The 7,123-nt window shown below is 46.5% G+C and overlaps 1 long non-coding RNA gene across 2 annotated transcripts in view; it reads left to right on the plus strand.

The window, feature by feature from the left end:
• The window catches only part of LOC114486586 (uncharacterized), an 81,758-nt gene that overhangs the window by 16,410 nt on the left and 58,225 nt on the right, over positions 1-7,123 (plus strand). For both annotated transcript variants that reach the window (XR_008617133.1, XR_003680581.2), the window contains exon 2: positions 2,353-2,507. This is a non-coding gene — a long non-coding RNA (uncharacterized lncRNA). The remainder of the gene's footprint in view (positions 1-2,352; positions 2,508-7,123) is intronic.

A 7,123-nucleotide genomic window follows, 5' to 3' on the forward strand; every position in this document is an offset into this window, starting at 1 on the left:
TGCATCAGCAGGCGGACTCTCAACCACTGCGCCACCAGGGAAGCCCTTTAATTATTCTTGAAAGAAGGGCTTGAGATATTTAGTCATTCGGGAGCCGCAGGTGCAAATGGGGGAGTCAGAACGTCTGGTATGTTTTCCCCTTAAGTCCAATGCTGCTAGAAAAATGACAGTGATAGGAAGCACGGTACTATGTTTGAATCCCAGCTCTGCACTTGGGAAGGGCACCATTTAGATAGCTCAGAATAATTTGGAATTTGAAATCAGATCAGATTTCAAATTGGGGCCAATATCTGGCTCTGTTATTTACTTACCTAATAGTTTTGCAAACTTTGTAAAGTTTCAACATCTCTGACTCTTGATTTACTCATCAGAAAAATGGGGATGATAATGAATATCTTTCAATTTGCATAGCTAATTCAATGGGTGGTAGAAACTGAAGCTCACAGGTTTTATATAATATTCCCATGTCATTTGACTAGTATGTGACAGAGCTGGGATTCCAACCCAGAGCTCATCAGTTTTTGTTTTTGTTTTTGTTTTTTTTTTATTGCGGTACGCGGGCCTCTCACTGTTGTGGCCTCTTCCGTTGTGGAGCACAGGCTCCGGACGCACAGGCTCATAGGCCATGGCTCACGGGCCTAGCCGCTCCGCGGCATGTGGGATCCTCCCGGACCGGGAGGATCTGTCACACGCGGGGCAGGAACCCGCGTCCCCTGCATCGGCAGGCAGACTCTCAACCACTGCGCCACCAGGGAAGCCCAGCTCATCAGTTTTGATGTTTTTGTACTTTCTAGGGCACTCTGCTGCCTGACACATGACCTCAAGTCTTCTTTGGACTGAAGCAAGGCATAAATAACTCGATAAATGCCTGGATCAGGAATATGCAAAGTTCCCTTCCCTTCCCTCATTGTCCTTTGGGACCTTAAGAAATTACCCCCCGACTCCACCATTATCGTTGAAGTTGCTCATTAAATGGGTAGAAAATTGTATGACCTACTGCATAGGCTAATTGTGAAGGTTAGACTAGTTAATGTCAGCAAAGGTACCCAACAGAGTATTCACATGGTAAGTGCGAATTAAATGGTAACTAAAGCTGATTTCAACTTTGAGATTGGTGTTAACTCTTCTAACAAGCTTTGCTGATAGTGACAGTAATTATAGTGATGGAGGCGGTTGTAGTAGGAGCAGCATTAGCTAACATTTGTAGAACACTGGGAAATCTTCAAGTGCCAGAAAATAACTCTCATTTAAATAATCTCATTTAAATTCACAACAGCTCTCTTAACAGATGTCATTATTCCTATTTTTACAGATTAAGATAGAAAGGCATAAAGAAAGAGGATAAGTCACTGGTCCAAAGTCATCTAGCCTTATGCGATAGAACAGGGGTCAAATCCAGGGCTCGGGGTATTAGTGAAGTCTCCACCTCCAGTAGACGCCAACACGTGAACCCCAAGGTTTGGTCGGAATTTATTCCCATGAAGAGTTTTATGAGCTAAAAAGGAAATGAAAAGGCACTTTCCAGGAAGCATCATGACTGCTGAAGAGGCAGACCCAACTGGCTCACTGGCTCTGCTTCTGGGAGCTGACCCTGGGCTTTCGAGGACAGTGCTAGCAGCTGGGACAGAGGTGAGGTCATTGTCACCAAGCCGTCATCTCTCAATGGCTCACCAGCCCCAGCCTGCGCTGGGGAGCCATTGAGAGATGGACTGAAGTGGATGGACTGAAGAAGATGGACTGAAGGTGGACTGAAGGCCACAGAAGTGGCCTCCTGGCCTGCCAGCCCCCATTGCTGAGGCCAAGGGGAAGGAGAGAGAGACCTGGGCTAAAGGCTGGCAAGAGACATAGTCAGAAGGGAGAGAAGTGGAGCAAAAAAACCTGCTGAGGGGCCTGGCAGGGAGGCTGTCAGCCTGCTCATGTGTATGCTCTGGTGTGAGGCCTGCAGTGGGAGTCACCACCTGGGCAGAGTCATCTGGACGTGGGCAGTGAATCACCCAAACCCCATGGGCACCAGTTCTAGGCTTCTGGGGACTCAGATCCCATTCCCTGCTTGCCCTTATCCTCTGCCCCAACAGTGGGATGGGCCTCTGCACACGTGTGTGTGTGTGTGTGTGTGTGTGTGTGTGTGTGTGTGTGTGTGTGTGTGTGTGTGTGTGTGGTGTGTTCCCACATTAAAGAGGCAGAAAAGATGGAAGGCCAAGCGTCCGTCCCCAGCAGGAGCTCAAGCCCAGGACTGTGTCCTCTCACTTTCTCCCAGTAGCTGCTCTAAAGTCCTCTCCCCCAGATTGTTGGCAAAGCTGCAGAACTTCTGATTCAGTGACATTTTACAGGATCACTGTGTTCTTTCTTCAGAGCCATTTGAGATAGAACTGAGAACAGGAAGCCCACTGTCTCAGAGAACTGGACCAAGGATGGTGCTCCCCAAGCAACGGAGGGCTTCAGGGAGTCGGAGCGGTGGGGGAGCAAAGGCAGGAGCCAATACCCCTTGTGTTCCAGGCTGGCATCAGGTACTGTCACACGTTCTTTTTTCTTTTAGTAATACCAGGAAGTGGGTAAAATTGTTCCCATTACGGGGAGAGGAAGTTGAAGCTAAGAGGGAGAAAAGTGATTCACCTAAGGGCATTCAGTGAGTAGGAGGCCTAAACGCTCCTTAACACCAGTCTTTTCTAATTCTCCGTGATGACTCTTCCTTTATGCCATGCAGCCCCCAAGCTTTGCCGTGAGCCAGAGTTCCTGGGACACATAACTGGTTTTTAAGGTAGTGCTGAATGGCGTGAGCTTGGCGGGGCTTACACGTGCACAGTGGTCATTGTACCTTGTCTCCTTCTACACACTCTAAATCTAGGCTCTATCAGAAATTCTCCTGGAAAGACAGACGATTACCAGACTAAATTGGCCACCTCCGTGCATATGGATATGGATGAGTATGCACACATAATCAGACAGACACACACACCTACCAAAGAATCCTGGAGCTGGCAAAGCATCGGTCGGTCATTTAATACAAATCCCTGATTCATTAAATTTCTAGTAGCTAAACTAGACAGTTTTCTGGTCTGTGCTTGGAGATTTATAGAATGTAAGAATTTTTACAAAGGGAAGAATGGTAAGAAATAGTAACAAGTGGGGTGTGACCCCAACAATGCGCAGGCTTACAGGGTAAGCGCCCAGGTTGGGTGGTGGTTGTGGTCAGGAGACGGTTTGGTTTCTGTAATAGCAGTGGCAGTGCTGGTGGTCCTGATGGAGGAGGTAGGGATGATGATGGAGGTAGTGGCTTGTTGGTAACAATGAAGGTGGTGGTGATGGTGTTGGTGGTGGTAGAAGAGGTGCAAGTGGTGCTGATGGTGGCAGAGGAGGTGGCAGTGGCCAATGATGGTGGAAGTGGTGGTGATGGTGGTTGGAGATGAAGGCGGTGGGGGAGGAGTAGAGGTGACAGGGTGGCAGCAATGGTAGTGATGGCGGTTAAAGATGGAGGGGAGGTGATTCCAGAGGAGGAGGCAGGGATGAAGGTGGAAGGGTGTGGTGGTGGCCTTAGAGGGAATGGTGGTTTACCCTTTAACATTTAGGCTTAAGTTGAACTTCTCAAAGTATGAGGAGCCAGTGCGCACGGGGAAGGCTCCAGGCCCAGCGTTGGCAGAAGGTAAGTTCCTTCCTAGAACACCAAACACCTATCCAGATTGTCTCAGGGTAGCCCACTGCCATGAGGAGAAGCAAAAGTCCATAGCTCCCTCCCGGCCTGCCCAGCGCAGGGTGCTCCTTGGCTCTGGCAGTCCCCCAGGCCAGAATCCCACCAGATACAGCCAGTGTCCACCATTCCCAGGTCACAGGACTCTGAGACTTCGCAAAATTTTTGAAGCTTCGATAGAAATGGTTTTGATAGAAACACTCTCAGGTCCACAAACTGTAACACATTTCCTCTGATAGGTACCTACCCCCCTGCCCCACACACATACTTACACTCACACAGTTTCTGCAGAAGTTCGTGCTATTTGTTTTTAAAAACCAGTATACACAGAATGGAGTATGTACTTAACGTGCCACATGCCCACCTCCGCCATCCTGATCCGGGCTGCTTACATGGTGCTGGCAGCTTTGCTGCTGACTTAGTCACTGAGACACCACTCGTGAAGAAAATCAATATGTTGTTTGCCTCTCTGAAGTGAGAGCATGCCAGATGAAGAGTCACAAAGAGTGGCCTTGACAGCAGCTCTCCACGGTCCCCCAGTCAACACCAGGCTTGCCTTCTGTTGAGTTTCAGCAGCCTTCTTACCTGTCAGGAGTGACATATGGGATACTTGATAGAGGAAACCTCTACTCTGCATGATCTACGTTAACTAGTATGACATATGGGCTTCCCTTGGCGAGTAGCTATTTTCAAGGCTGTTTTAGTGTAGCCTTGACCCATAATGACTCCTATCATTTATTACGCTCCACAGAACCCCTTCCCCACAAAAGCATGTGCAGCTCATATTCCAAGCACTCCTCCATCCATCACCCCCATGCTCCCAGCAGTACCTCCCAAATCAGAGATTCACTAAAGTGTCTGGCTTTGATACGCTCCCTTACTTCCTTGCATGGGTGAGTAATAGAAGAAGGTAGAAGAGCATGTAAATAATCATTCCTTCTTGGTGCCTGGTTCTTGGGAGACACTTAGAAAATGAACATTCAGTGAAGGGAATGAGGGCTGGGGTTCAAGATGTGGAATCTCTAGTTTTTTCAAGGCCACATTAACTGCAGTGCAGGGAAAAGGTCAACTGAAATCTTCGACGGCCTCCGGGAAGCAAAGGGCCCAACTCAGCACTTCCAGACCATGAATACAGTTTCCTAGGACCACAGGTTATGAAGTCTTTGTCTGGACAGGTTTGCATAAGACAGTGGTACATGTTGGTACCTAGAAATTCTCCAGATCCACAATTTTAAGGGTTTCCTTTGTATCCCAGTTGTCTCCATGAGGATAGGGTCAACCCTTGGTAGCTACAGCCCCTTGAAACTCTGGACGGTGATTCAGAGATTAGCCATAAACAAAAAGTCACCTGTGGTATGAGGCTTTGGCACTGTGTATACCTGGCAGCAGTGTCCCTGAAACCCCACCTGGCTCTCAGTCTCGATATAAGGAGTGGCCCCTAAATTCTAGCAAACCACAGAAGCAAAGGCCAGTTTTAAGGAAATTGCCACTTTCCATGGTAAAATAAAATAATATCCAGACTCTCTGTAGCAGATTCTGTTGGTTTCTAACTGAACTTCCCAACTGAATCCTGATTCTATTCAGACATCCACCCATTACCAGTGTGGCATTCCACTGACGTCTGTTACTGGTCCAGGAGTGGAAAGTGCAAGAAATTATAGTCCATGCTTGAGGTAGCATCATACTTCTTGATATGCACAAGACGTAGTCCCGATTGCAATCAGCAGCCATATTAAAACCTCAAGGAAAACCAGTTTTGGGTAGGAGCTGACACTGAGGGCAGCTGAGTGGAATGCAGAAAGAACCTGCGTATTTGATGCCATCATTGAAATGTGGATTGCAGCATGCCTGGGGCCTACTCTACCCCAAGCCTCCTGTTATGTCTGATAATGCATCTCCCTATTGTTTGATTCAACACATTCTGTTCCTTGCAGTCAAAATGATCCTAAGTGACATTCGCTGCAAGGCTGAGTTAGGAGGAAGATTCTCCACATGGAGAGTGGCAGAAAAAAACAACATGGCCCAACTCTCATTTCCAAAGATTCACCTTTCATGAGGACCTCAGAGGGCGCTACTCCTCTTTAATGCCGTAACTACAATCTTTCTCTTAAAAGCTCCTCTGTAGAGCAGAGGGTAGGCTGGGGTATTTAAACAATTCTTCATGCAGTGTTCAGAGATAATAGCAGGAAAAAACACAGAGAGTAATTTGCAACTAGATAATCTCGTTCTCAAGATACTCCTTGGTCTTTAGATTATGGCTTTGGGTTTCATTCAGTCTTTATATGCTGGGCACCATCCAGCATCCGAAAGTCATGCCTTAGAAATCCATGCTTGTTGACACCTCGTATGCAAGTAAAGGAAAGAGCCCTAGAGGAACAGGGAATCCTTTCTCCCACCTTCTCGGTTTCCTGCCTTTTCTTGTGGTGATTGACTTGGGAAAGGCCACTTGTTTCAACTTTAAGAAGTCCTTCTTAAGGCCACAACAGATACAATGAATAATGTTGAATAATACATGAGAAGGAAGGTATAATGCAATGACACAAGCATTGATACAAGAGCCAGAAGTAGGTCATAAGAGGGACAAGAGCATTATTTCTTTACAAGCTATAGAATGGGTCATGGGTCTCCACCAGTGTGGACCCCCGAATCAGCCAGGCCCAGGCCTCTACAGCCCATGCTGAACACCGTATAAAAGAGACGTCATACTTCAGACTATACTACAAAGCTACAGTAATCAAGACAGTCTGGTACTGGCACAAAAACAGAAATATAGATCAATGGAACAGGATAGAAAGCCCAGAGATAAACCCACGCACATATGTTCACCTCAAGACAGTATGGTACTGGCACAAAAACAGAAATATAGATCAGTGGAACAGGATAGAAAGCCCAGAGATAAACCCACACACATATGGTCACCTTTTCTTTGATAAAGGAGGGAAGGATATACAGTGGAGAAAAGACAGCCTCTTCAATAAGTGGTGCTGGGAAAACTGGACAGCTACATGTAAAAGTATGAAATTAGAACACTCCCTAACACCACACACAAGAATAAACTCAAAATGGGTTAAAGACCTACATGTAAGGCCAGACACTATCAAACTCTTAGAGGAAAACATAGGCAGAACACTCTATGACATAAATCACAGCAAGATCCTTTTTGACCCATCTCCTAGAGAAATGGAAATAAAAACAAAAATAAACAAATGGGACCTAATGAAACTTAAAAGCTTTTGCACAGCAAAGGAAACCATAAACAAGACCAAAAGACAACCCTCAGAATGGGAGAAAATATTTGCAAATGAAGCAACTGACAAAGGATTCATCTCCAAAATGTACAAGCAGCTCATGCAGCTCTATATCAAAAAAACAAACAACCCAATCCAAAACGGGCAGAAGACCTAAACAGACATTTCTCCAAAGAAGATATACAGATTG

Source organism: Physeter macrocephalus, chromosome 1 (assembly GCF_002837175.3).
Source record: "Physeter macrocephalus isolate SW-GA chromosome 1, ASM283717v5, whole genome shotgun sequence".
NCBI classification, from domain to species: Eukaryota; Metazoa; Chordata; class Mammalia; order Artiodactyla; family Physeteridae; genus Physeter; species Physeter macrocephalus.